This window comes from Bos indicus, chromosome 3 (assembly GCF_029378745.1).
Source record: "Bos indicus isolate NIAB-ARS_2022 breed Sahiwal x Tharparkar chromosome 3, NIAB-ARS_B.indTharparkar_mat_pri_1.0, whole genome shotgun sequence".
Classification (NCBI taxonomy): domain Eukaryota; kingdom Metazoa; phylum Chordata; class Mammalia; order Artiodactyla; family Bovidae; genus Bos; species Bos indicus.
The window spans coordinates 4012066-4025348 of record NC_091762.1 but is presented as its reverse complement, the minus strand read 5'-3'; the positions used below and the strand labels follow the sequence as shown (position 1 = coordinate 4025348).

The following is a 13283-nucleotide window of genomic DNA, read 5'->3' as shown; positions in this document are numbered from 1 at the left end:
TATAAAGTATGGTATATCTGGTGCTTCCCTGATGGCCTAGCAGGTTAAAAATCTGCCTGAAACACAGGAGCTGCTGCTGCTGCTGCTAAGTTGCTTCAGTCGTGTCCGACTCTGTGCGACCCCATAGACGGCAGCCCACCAGGCTTCCCCATCCCAGGGATTCTCCAGGCAAGAACACGGGAGTGGGTTGCCATTTCCTTCTCCAATGCATGAAAGTGAGAAGTGAAAGTGAAGTCACTCAGTTGAGTCTGACTCTTAGCGACCCCATGGACTGCAGCCCACCAGGCTCCTCCATCCATGGGATTTTCCAGGCAAGAGTACTGGAATGGGGTGCCATTGCCTTCTCCGGAAACGCAGGAGATATGGGTTCAATTCCTGGATGGGGAAGATCCCCAGAGGAAGAAATGGCAACCCACTTCAGATTTTGCCTGAAAAATCTCATGGACAAGGAGAGCCTGGTGGGCTATAGTCCAAAGGGTTGCAAAAGATCAGACACAACTGAGCAACTGATAGCTCCTGAATGTATGGGCTATCTGCTCTGTTATGTAATAGAAGAAAGTGCAAAGCTTTGGGAAAACTCCGAGGTTGATACAAATATAGCCCCATCGGCAAGGATGATGGTGAGCACTTCGAGCTCTGTGCTTCCCCAATGCTCAGCTCAGTAGGATGCCTTAGCTGAGGTGCCAGCATGGTCTCACTGGAAGAGAAACTAATACCTACAAGAAAAGACACATTCAGCTTTCCAGTCCCCCAAAATCATCAAGGTCTTGTGACTCAACAGTGAGTCAACAGGCAGACTTTGTTAGTCAGCCTTGATAACTAGCATTCCTATGACCTTCCAGCAAAGACTCACACAACTGCATGGGCAGACAGTGACAAGAGGGGTCAGGAGATTGCTATTTCCATTTGTGTTCTGCTAAGCATCCTCACTTTGGCTCTGGGTAAGTCACTGACACTTTTAAGGCTTTAGTTTTCACATCTGTAAAATGAGAGTGTTGCCTTGATAAGATGTACCAATGTTCTTCCCATGTCTCATTGTGCATGTACATGGATTTTCATATGTTTTATTGGTCTTAGTTCTCAGCAGAAGAAAAGCTCTATGTAGGAGGACTGAGAGTTAAGGCTGCTAATGAAAGCTATAGTTAACCCTCAGTATTTGCAGATTAATGAAATTCTATGATTGTTTTTACATGAAACAATCAATGCTTACTGAACACCTGCTTAGTATCATGTAGTTACATATACACTAAGAAAAACACAATCCAAGCAATTCCAATGTAAGTTTGATAAGTGCTACCCAAATTAAGCAGAAGGTGCTGTGGAAACACATAGACAATATTCCTAACCCAGTTTTGAGTAATCAGAGAAAAATTTCCAGGAGGAACTGGCATCTAAGATGAGACACAGAGAAAGAGTAGATCTTGCCTAGGCAAAGAGAAGTCAGTTATTTCCTTTTTGTTTGTTTGCTTTGTTTTTGCAGCACATGCAAAAGCCTGGGAGCAGGAGAAGGCACAATGCCCTTAGCAAGTGCAAATAGTTCAGTAGGAAAATTTTCTTTGATGCCATATTAAGAAGTTTGGATTTTACTTGAAGATCATGGGAACCATTAAAGAGGATCATGCAGTAGGGTTCAGGATATATTTCCCACATCAGATATATCATTCAGGTTACAGAGTGGAGATATCGGAGAAGAGCAAAAGAAGTCTCTGAGAGTAGCCCAAATGAGATAGTGAGATGGTGGTCTAGAAGAAGGGAGTGGCAGTGGGGAACTGAAGGCAGGTTTATGATGGAGAATTGAAAAGGCTAGTATTGCCTAGACCGAGTATAGGAGAGAGACTAGTGAAAAAGGTTACAGGAGTTTCAGGCGTTAGTGACAGACAAATGGCAGTGACACGCGCTCAGTTTTGTTGAAAATAATTAATTCAGTTTTGGATCCATTGTGTTTTGCTGAAATGGAAGATTGCCTAAAATAGAGGTACACCCACATTCATTCATAAATATGTATTGAGTACTTTCTGTGTGTTAAACATGGTCTGGGATCTGGAAATATAAAGATGCATAAATTCCAGGAGTCCCTATCCTCAAGGATCTTACAGCTTAATGAGATATCAGATATGCAACAAATAACTAAAATATGGTCAAGGTGATAAATTATAGAGGGGGCATTCATGGTAAAGTGTGCTAAGTGAGGGGGCTCTGACAATGAGTAATGTAGAGGAGAAGTAAGTAGCTGAAGTTTCCATTTGTGAGAAGGGCTTGTGGTGAAGATAGAACTCCTTCTGGGTTTTTAAAGAAGGGCCAGTTTTAAGGCATGAGCAAGAAAGTGTTTGGCAGGAAGAGGGATTCATGCAAAAGCAAAAGAACAGAACAATGTTTGGCATATTTGAGGGACAATATTTAGTTTTCCTAGTCCTGAAGAATCTTAAGTGGAATTATAAGTGTAAGCCTGGACAGACAGAGTCTTCTGCTCTTTACCTGCAGCCTGGACTTCTAGCCTGAGCTCCAGACTTGTAAATAGGTTGCCTATTTGGTGTCTCTCCTTGGACAGCTAGTGGGCAATGGCAATATGCCCAAAATTGAACTCCTGACCCTCTCTTTTAAAAATCTGACCTTCCTAGAGTCTTTCCCATATTAGAAAAATGGTAATGTCATAGCAATAACTGTTCACATCCCAGATTTTTGCCTCTCTTTATCTCCCAAACAACAAGAAACCCATCAGCAAAACCTATTATCTCAGATTGACGCCAACAAAAAAATGATGGAATAAAGACCTCTGAAGACTCTCCTTCCATGAAAGCACTGAGGAAACTGGCGAAAATTGTCAAAATCAACTTTTTAGAACTCTGAACAGGAATCAAGGCTTGTAATATCTAATAACAGACTGAAAATATGAGAAGTAAAACTGACAGATTCAAAGGGAGATTTGACAATTCAATGATACTAATTTGAGATATCAATATTCTACTTCCAACAATGGATGAAAATAAATAATTAATTCGGTTTTGGATCCATTGTGTTTTGCTGACATGGAAGATTGCCTAAAATACACGTCAGCACACAGTACACCCACATTCATTCAGAAATATTTATTGAGTACTTTTTGTGTGTTAGAAATGGTTAGAAAATTAACAAACAAATAGAGGAACAATACTAGGAACAACACTAGACAATACTACAGAATAACACTGTAAACCAACTACACCTGAGAGACATCTATAAGAATATCCCACCAACTAAGATCGTGACATCCAGTCCCATCACTTCATGGCAAATAGATGTGGAAATGGGAAACTGAGAGAGACTTTATTTTGGGGGGCTCCAAAATCACTGCCGATGGTGACTGCAGCCATGAAATTAAAAAATGCTTACTGCTTGGAAGAAAGTAATGACCAACCTAGACAGCATATTAAAAAGCAGAGACATTATTTTGCCAACAAAGGTCCATCTAGTCAAAGCTATGGTTTTTCCAGTAGTCATGTATGGGTGTGAGAGTTGGACTATAAAGAAAGCTGAGCACTAAAGAATTGATGCTTTTGAACTGTGGTGTTGGAGAAGACTCTTGAGAGTCCCTTGGACAGCAAGGAGATCCAACCAGTCCATCCTAAAGGAGATCAGTTCTGGGTGTTCATTGGAAGAACTGATGCTGAAGCTGAAACTCTAATACTTTGGCCACCTGATGCAAAGAACTGACTCATCTGAAAAGACTCTGATGCTGGGAAAGATTGAAAGCAGGAGGAGAAGGGGATGAGGATGAGATGGTTGGATGACATCACCAACTCAATGGACATGAGTTTGAGTAAACTCCAGGAGTTAGTAATGGACAGGGAGGCCTGGCGTGCTGCAGTCCATGGGGTTGCAAAGAGTCGGACACAACTGAGTGACTGAACTGAATTGAACTGAACTGAACCCAACAGTAGCAGAATATACATCCTTCTCAAGTACACAGGGAAACTTCTCCAGCATAAATATACATATGCTCCAATACCTAATAGATATTAGGTCATAAACCAAGTCTCAATCTATACACAAAGACTTAAATCACACAAAGTGCATTCTCTATTCACAGGGAAATATGATTAGAAATCAGTAACAGAAGGAAATCTGGGAAATACACAAATGTGCATAATTAAACAAAATATTCCTAACTAATCAATGAGTCAAAGGTCGAATCACAATGGAAATGAGAAAACATTTTTAGGTGATGAAAAGAAAACATACTAGAACTTTTGAATGCAGCTAAAAGAGTGTTCAGATGGAAATTTATAGCTGTGAATGCCTATGATAAAACATAAGATCTCAAATCAATAACTTACATTTCACCTTAGGATTTTAGAAAAAGAAGAGCTTGCTGAACAAAGCAAGCAGAAAAAAAAGAAATAACAGAGATTTTAGAGATGAAATAAATGGAGTAGGGGATAGAAAGCAAGAGAAAAATTCCATAAACTATAAGTTTGTTCTCTGAAAACATCAACAAAATTGATAAAGTTTTAGCTAGCCTGACAAAGAAAAAAAAAAAGAGAGAAGACTAAAATTACTGAAACCAAGAATGAAAGTAGAATCACCACAGATCTCACAGAAATAAAAGGAGTTTCAAGGGACTTCTATGAAAAACTATAAATCAATGAATTAGATAACTTATAGAAAAAGGATAAATTCTTAGAAACACAAATAGTGTGTTTAAAAGATAGCCCACATTCATGGTTTGGAAGACTTAACATTAACACTCCCTAAATTGATCTGTAGAGTCAATATAGTTATTTTCAAAATCTTAAAAACCTTTTTCGTGTTTTGTAGAAACATCTATATATTATTTCAACAAGCATTGAGACTGGTAGGAAAAAAGGTTTCCTTTTGACCTATTTCTCCTCCTCCGCCACCCCACCAACCCCGCCCCAGGTAAAGTGAAGGCTACATACAATTTGGATTTATTTCAGATAAAAAAGCAGAGATAAAGTTCTAAAGACCAAGAATTCTCTCCTGCCATGCCTACACACTTTCAGTTTTAGCTCTCTTTATAAGATGGCAATACTTCGTGAGAAAGCAATTGTTCATTTTTCTCAGTTGCTTGCAAATTTACTTTTAGTCTAAAAACAAGACATAAATGATCCAAGTGACAACATTGCCTCAGGGTAAAGTTTCTGCTCAGTTTCCATAAATAATAGAACAAGTAGTAGTACCTTAGTATGTTCACTGAAAAGCGTTTCCTGCAAGTAGCAGAAATGACACCTGATAAAACATCTCATATAGCCGTGTTTTAACATGTACAGCGACCCGAGCATGACTAGAATGAGATGTTTCCCTTAGGTCCTCAAGGCAAACCTTATGAAATCTCACCTTCTTTTCCAGTATGCAGTGGTACAGAAGGTCCACTCTGGAACTGGGGCTGTTTGGACAGGTGTCCTACCAGTGCATTATCAAAGATTTTAAGGTAATCCTGAAAGTCTCAGGTTTTCAAAGCAGAGGACTGGGTTCAACGTCCACCTCTAAATAAGCAAATTGTACTGAGCAATTCACTTTTCTCCAGTTTATTTGGTAAGATGAGTTGAAGGCAAGATTTCCTGTGAAAAATATATGTTAAAAAAAAGACTTTATAAAGATAAAATAGAAAGTTAGTTATTAGTGTTATAACTTAGTTTGTCCATTTTACTATGCTCTTTGACTTGCGTGTGTTGCAAGGAACTTCTGCAATTTGTCCTGTGAATTATGATAGTAAATCATGTAGCGGGTTAGGAGTTTTTCATTTCATCAACTTCTATCACTATTTTATCGAACCTTTTTATAAACCCTGTGAAGTTCATATTGTTAGCCCAGTTTAACAGATGTGCTGCTGCTGCTGCTAAGTCGCTTCAGTTGTGTCCGACTCTGTGCGACCCCATAGATGACAGCCCACCAGGCCTCGCCGTCCCTGGGATTCTCCAGGCAAGAACACTGGAGTGGGCTGCCATTTCCTTCTCCAATTCATGAAAGTGAAAAGTGAAAGTGAAGTCACTCAGTCCTGTCTAACTCTTTGCGACCCCATAGACTGCAGCCTACCAGGCTCCTCCGTCCATGGGATTCTTCAGGCAAGAGTACTGGAGTGCGGTGCCATTGCCTTCTCTGAGTTTAACAGATGTAATACTATGCAATAATGAAATGAAAGTTGGTAACCAAACCCCTGTTGCAGATATGTCCAACTGCAACTTACACTCTCCACCCCACTCTTGCCACTTATATGTAACATAGTATTGGAAGTCTTATTTAAAGCAATCAGACAAGAAAAGGAAATAAAAGGAATTCAAATAGGCAATCAAACCAGTCAATCTAAAGGAAATCAACTCTGAATATTCATCGAAAGGACTGATGCTGAAGCTCCAGTACTTGGGCCACCTGATGCGAATAGCTGACTCATTGGAAAAGACTCTAATGCTGAGAAAGACTGAGGGCAGGAGGAGAGGGGACGGCAAAGGATGAGATGGTTAGATAGCATCACTGTCTCGATGGACATGAATTTGAGCAAACCTTGGGAGATAGTAGAAGAGAGAGGAGTCTGGCATGCTGCAGTCCTTGGGGTCACAAAGAGTCAGATACGACTTAGTGTCTGAACAACAACAATAAAATAGGAAATGAAAAGTATTTTTTTCCATTTTCATGTATACTTTTATTATTTTTAAAAATTTATTTATTTTAATTGGAGGCTAATTTCTTTACAATATTGTAGTGGTTATTGCCATACATTGACATGAATCAGCCATGGGTTTACATGTGTTCCCCATCCTGAAACCCCCACCCAGTTCCCTCCCCATCCCATCCCTCTGGGTCACCCCAGTGCACCAGCTCTGAGCCCCCTGTCTCATGCATCGAACCTGGACTGGTGATCTGTTTCACATATGATAATATACATGTTTCAATGATATTCTCTCAGATCATCCCACCCTTGCCTTCTCCCACAGAGTCCAAAAGACTGTTCTATACATCTGTGTCTCTTTTGCTGTCTCGCATACAGGGTTATCGTTACCATCTTTCTAAATTCCATTTATATGCGTTAGTATAATGTATTGGTGTTTTTCTTTCTGGCTTATTTCACTCTGTATAATAGGCTCCAGTTTCATCCACCTCATTAGAATTGATTTAAATGTATTCTTTTTAACGGCTAAGTAATATTCCACTGTGTATATGTACTACGACTTTCTTATCCATTCATCTGCTGATGGACATCTAGGTTGCTTCTATGTCCTGGCTATTATAAACAGTGCTGCAATGAACACTGGGGTCCACATGTCTCTTTTAATTCTGGTTTGCTCAGTGTATATGCCCAGCAGTGGATTGCTGGGTTGTATGGCAGTTTTATTTCCAGTTTTTTAGGAATCTCCACACTGTTCTCCATAGTGGCTGTACTAGTTTGCATTCCCACCAATGGTGTAAGAGGGTTCCTTTTTCTCCACACCCTCTCCAACATTTATTGTTTGTAGACTTTTTGATAGCAGCCATTCTGACTGGCGTGAGATGGTACCTCATTGTGGTTTTGATTTGCATTTCTCTGATAATGAGTGATGTTGAGCACCTTTTCATGTGTTTGTTAGCCATCTGTATGTCTTCTTCGGAGGAACGTCCGTTTAGTTCTTTGGCCCATTTTTTGATTGGGTCGTTTATTTTTCTGGAATTGAGCTGCAGGTGTTGCTTGTATATTTTTGAGATTAATTCTTTGTCAGTTGCTTCGTTTGCTATCATTTTCTCCCACTCTGAAGACTGTCTTTTCACCTTGCTTATAGTATCCTTCGTTGTGCAAAGGATTTTAAGTTTAATTAGGTCCCATGTGTTTATTTTTGCTTTTATTTCCATTACTCTGGGAGGTGGGTCATAGAGGACCCTGCTGTGATTTATGTTGGAGAGCGTTTTGCCTATGTTTTCCTCTAGGAGTTTCATAGTTTCTGGTCTTACATTTAGATCTTTAATCCATTTTGAGTTTATTTTTGTGTATGGTATTAGAAAATGTTCTAGTTTCATTCTTTTACAAGTGGTTGACCCAGTTTTCCCAGCACCACTTGTTAAAGAGATTGTCTTTTCAAAGTAAAACTGTCATTGTTTGCAAATGACATGAAACTACACATAGAAAATAATAAAGACACTATCAAAAAACTACTAGAACTCACCAATGAATTTGGTAAAATTGCAGAATAAAATATTAAGATAGAGAAATATGTTATAATTCTATACACTAGCTGTCAGAAAGAGAAATTAAGAAAACAATTTGCACTTTAAATCACTGCAATTAGAATAAAATATCAAAGAATAAATATAACTAAGAAGGTAAAATCAGTACTTTGAAAACTATAAGTCACTGATGAAAGAAATTGAAGACCACAAAACAGAAAAATATACCATGTTCATGGGTTGGAAGCATTAATGCTATTAAGATGATCTTACTACCTAAGGCAATCTACAGATGCAATACCTTTTTATAAAAATATCAATGACATTTTTCACAGCACTAAAAGGACTAATTCTAAAATTTGCACAGAAACACAAAGGACTGAATAGCCAAAACAATCTTGAGAAAGAAGCACAAATCATGCTCCTTGATTTTAAACTATATCACAAATCTATAGTAATTGAAACAGTGTGTATTGGCACAAAGATAGACAAATAGATCAATGAAACAAAACAGAGATCCAAGAAATGAACCCATACTTATATGGCCAATTAATTCATGACAAACAAAGCAAGAACAACCAATGGGGGGAAAGAGAGCCTCTTCAATAAATGGTGTTGGGAAAGATGGACAGTTACATGCAAAAGAATCAAACTGGACTACTCTCTCATAACATATAAAAAAATAAATTCAAAATGGAGTAAAGGCTTAAATGTGGAACCTGAAACCATAAAATTTCTAGAAGAAAACATAGTACATTTTTTTACATTGGTCTTAGTAATCTTTTTTTTTTTTTTTTTGGATATGTCTTCTCATGCAAAAGAAACAAAGTCAAAATAAACAAATAAAATAAAACTAAAAGGCTTTTGCACATTAAGGGAAATTTTGACATCAGTCTTAGTAATTTTTTTTTCTCTCCTAAAGCAAAGGAAATAAAAGCAAAAAGTAAACAAATGTAACCTAATTAAACTTAAATGCTTTACACAGCAAAGGAAACTGTTAACAAAACAAAAAGAAAATCTACTGAATGGGAGAAGATATTTGCAAATTATATGATCAATAATGGCCTAATATAATATATAAATTATATATAATATATATGATATATATATAATACATACAAATGAACTAGAAAAACAAACAATTGGATTAAAAAATGAACAGAAGAACTGAGTAGACATTTTTCCAAAGAGGAAATGCAGACGGCCAACAGGCACAAAGTAAAGATGCTCAACATTGCTAAATCATTAAAGAGATGCAAATGAAAACCACAGTGAGATATCACCTGACATCTGCCAGAATGGTTATCATCGAAAAGAACGCAAATAACAAGTGTGAAGAAAAAGGAACAATTGTGCTCTGTTAGAGGTTTCCCAGGTGGTGTTAGTGGTAAAGAACCCACCTGACAATACGGATAGATGTAAGAGACTCGGGTTCAATCACTGGGTTGGGAAGAGCCTCTGGAGGAGGGCATGGCAATCTACTCCAGTATTCTTGCCTGGAGAAGTCCATAGACAGAAGAGCCTGGTGGGTTGCAGTCCACAGGGTCACACAGAGTCAGACATGACTAAAGCAACTTAGCATGCATGCATGTGCATTGTTCATGGGAATGTAAATTGGTGCAGCTACTATGGAAAACAGTATGAAAATCCTCAAGAAATTAAATATAGATCTACCATAATAATCCAGAAATTCTAAGGCTGGCTATTATAATAAAGAAAAGGAAGGCACAAATCAAAAAAGATGCATGGACCCCTAAGTTCATTGCAGCATTATTTACTATTGCTAAGACATGGAAGCCACCTAAGTGAGCATTAACAGAAGAATGTCATATCTATTAACATCTATATACCCTCTCACTTACACACTGGAATATTATTCAGCCATAACAAAAAGAATGAAATCTTGCCATTTGCGAAAATGTAGATGGACTTAGAGGGTATTATGCTAAAGTGAAATCAGTCAGAAAAGAGAAAGACAAATAGTATATGATTTTACCTATGTGTAGAATCTAAAAAACAAAACAGATGAACAAACATAACAAAAGAGAAATAGAGTTATAGACACAGAGAGCAAACAGATGGTTGCCAAAGGGAAGGATTGTGAAGGGTAGGAGAGGAATAGGTGAAGGAGGTTGAAAGTGAAAGTGAAACCTGCTCAGTCGTGTCCAACTCTTTGCAACCTGATGGACTATACAGTCCATGGAATTCTCCAGGCCAGAATACTGGAGTGGGTAGCTGTTCCCTTCTCCAAGGGATCTTCCCAACCTGGGAATCAAACCAGGGTCTCCTTCATTGCAGGCAGATTCATTACCAGCTGAGCTACCAGGGAAGAGGCACAGATTTCCAGTTGCAAAATAAATGAGTCATGACTAGGAAATGTACAGTGTGGGGAATATAACTGTGTGATATCTTTTTATGGTGACATATTATGACTAGGCATTGTGGTGATCACTTTTAAGTATATAGAATTATTGAATCACTATATTGTGTAACAATATATTGTGTAATTGTGTATACAGTATGCTGTGTAATCACTATATTGTGTAATTGTGTAACAAGCATTGTAGGTCAGCTATATCTCAAAAATAAACAAACAAAAAGAAAAACAGAACAACAGAAACTGTATATGGGTACATCTTCCTGCACTCAAATTCTTTGCACCTAAGGGAATTGAAAAGCTACATCTATTAAAGCAAAAGCCACTATATATGCACAAGACCCCTGTCACTCTGCCCTTTTCAAGGGCTTCACTCCAGTCCTCCATTCCATCTTTCATTATTAGTCTCTCCCTTTCTGTTGGATCATTCCATTCACCATGAAAACTTACTCCAGGGGAACATCTCCCCTTGAAACTCTACCTCAAATGGAGTAACAGGCCATCTATGTTCTCAGAAGATAGTTTAACCTTCTCAAACAATTGTCAGCACATACCATTCCACTTCATCACTTTTGCTTGACTCTTCAACCCATTTTAATCTGGTTTCTTTCCCATCACTCCACCGACATCGCCTTTCCTTCACATTCTTAGCACTCTAGGGCCTGCAAGCTCCACTTCCAAAGACTGCTGCTGCTGCTGCTGCTAAGTCGCTTCAGTCGTGTCCGACTCTGTGCGACCCCATAGACGGCAGCCCACCAGGCTCCCCCATCCCTGGGATTCTCCAGGCAAGAACACTGGAGTGGGTTGCCATTTCCTTCTCCAGTGCATGAAAGTGAAAAGTGAAAGTGAAGTCGCTCAGTCGTGTCTGACTTGCAGCAACCTGCATTTCTTACCCAAGGCTCCTTTCTTGCCACTGAAGCCCAAATCGCATCTTTACAGCAAACCAGAAATGCCATCAAACTAAAGCCTTCTCCCCAACGCAGGAGCAGGACTCAATGTCAATGGGGTTTGACATTAAATAGCTCCCCTTTTGTGGAGTGACCCTCTGAAGAGTGTGTTTTACAGTGGATTCCAGAGTTTCCCCAGGCATATTAATCCCATCAGCAGCCCACACTGGCAACAGGTTATCTTTTCTTCCTTGTCTCACTTCTCCACTTCCCTACCAGCACCAACTTCTTCCACTTGAAGCTTTGTCTCTGGATTCATTTCTGAAAGAATCCAAACTAAGACAGCTTTGTTATGCTAACTTTAACACATGTTTCAGTTTCACCTCATTGACCAATTAGCAGCATGTGACCCAGAGTCACCCCATCATTCTTGAAAATTGTCTTCTCTCTGGATTTTTAGGATCCGACACTCTCCTGGTTTCCCTCTGCCTCACAGGCTGATCCTTCTCCACCCTACCTTTCATATTGGAATATCTTAGGCTCAGATCCCCATATCACTGGTCCCAAGTTTCTACCAATTTTTCCCTTTTTCCATCTGACTCCCATCTTTCTAACTCTAGCCAGGCTTCTCTTTTGAATTCCAGACTAACTCTGGACATTAATTAAAAGTGAATCTTAAGTCTACACTGAGTTGAAGTTTTTAGAGTTTTGCAGTACTTCATATGCTATGTAAGCTCTTTTTAAATACATTGACTCATTTAATCCCTATAGCAATGCTCAAAACCGTCACACTTGTAAAGGTGAGAAAAACAAGGCTCTAAGAGTCTCAGAGTTTTCCTGGGTTCATGCAGTGGGTGAGGGGCAGCACCAGGCTGTGAACTGAGTCTCTCTGACCGAAAGTTGTATGCTTAACTGCCATGCTATTCTACTTCTGTTTCCGGATCTCCTTTGTGCAATGGGCACAGAGATTTTCTAGAATAATCAGCTGCCAGAGCTGGAAGAGAATTTAGTAGTCATCTATTCCATCTCCCTCATTTTACAACTGCCTCAAAGGAGAAAGCAATTTTCCTAAGATTTATTTAGATATCTGCTTGTATTTACTACAGATGGTTATTTCTAGACTTTATGTTTTGAGCTATAAATGGTGCTAAAGTTCATCCATTTTTACTTTCTTTGAGTTATATCTCCAGCCTTGGAGGCATTCTTTATGCAAATGTAGATGACACACACTTTCTAACTCCCTTGTTCCTGATGGGCCTCTAGAGAGGGCAATGAGGGTCACCATGTCACTTCCTTTGAGTATTTTTTCAGATGGAGATGATGTTCCAGTTGTACAGACTGGTGACTGGCATTTTAGCCACAGGAACACTGTGTTTGTAGCTCTGTTAAATATCTACCCATCCCATTAAGGCTATTTATTGTGCTGTATCCAGAGCAACTAAACCCAAGACTGTGTCTGTGCCAAAGACATGAATAAAAACTGAAAAAAATTGCAGCCATCCAGATGTTCTTTGGCAATGATAAACACCCAGACATTTGGAGACATCTGGGTGACTGACTGACTTTTTCAGTTTTCATCTGGAAGATGAAGATTACGCAGACGCAGCGTGATTACAAGCCGGATGATAATAAACAAATCTTTGACAATGTCCACAGGATTCCAAACATCTGAGTGCAAAACTGAAAAATCCAACTAACTATCCAAATGTTTGGCATCATTTAAACGAAACATTGGACAGCAGGAGAGGGGCAAAAGATCCCCAAATGAGGCAAGAAATCCCCAAAGCAAGCTTTGCTGACCAAAAATAGTGTATATTCACTGTAAAGGGAAAACTGAGTCAGGAATAGTCTATTTCTTAATAGAACCCACATTCTAGAAACCCTGTATA

General features: G+C 38.9%; 1 long non-coding RNA gene across 2 annotated transcripts in view; it reads left to right on the top strand.

Annotated features, from left to right (window-relative positions):
• The first annotated feature begins 859 nt into the window (after window positions 1-859).
• Window positions 860-13283, top strand: part of LOC139179884 (uncharacterized) — a 67501-nt gene continuing 55077 nt past the window's right edge. For both annotated transcript variants that reach the window (XR_011564207.1, XR_011564208.1), the window contains exon 1: window positions 860-941. This is a non-coding gene — a long non-coding RNA (uncharacterized lncRNA). The remainder of the gene's footprint in view (window positions 942-13283) is intronic.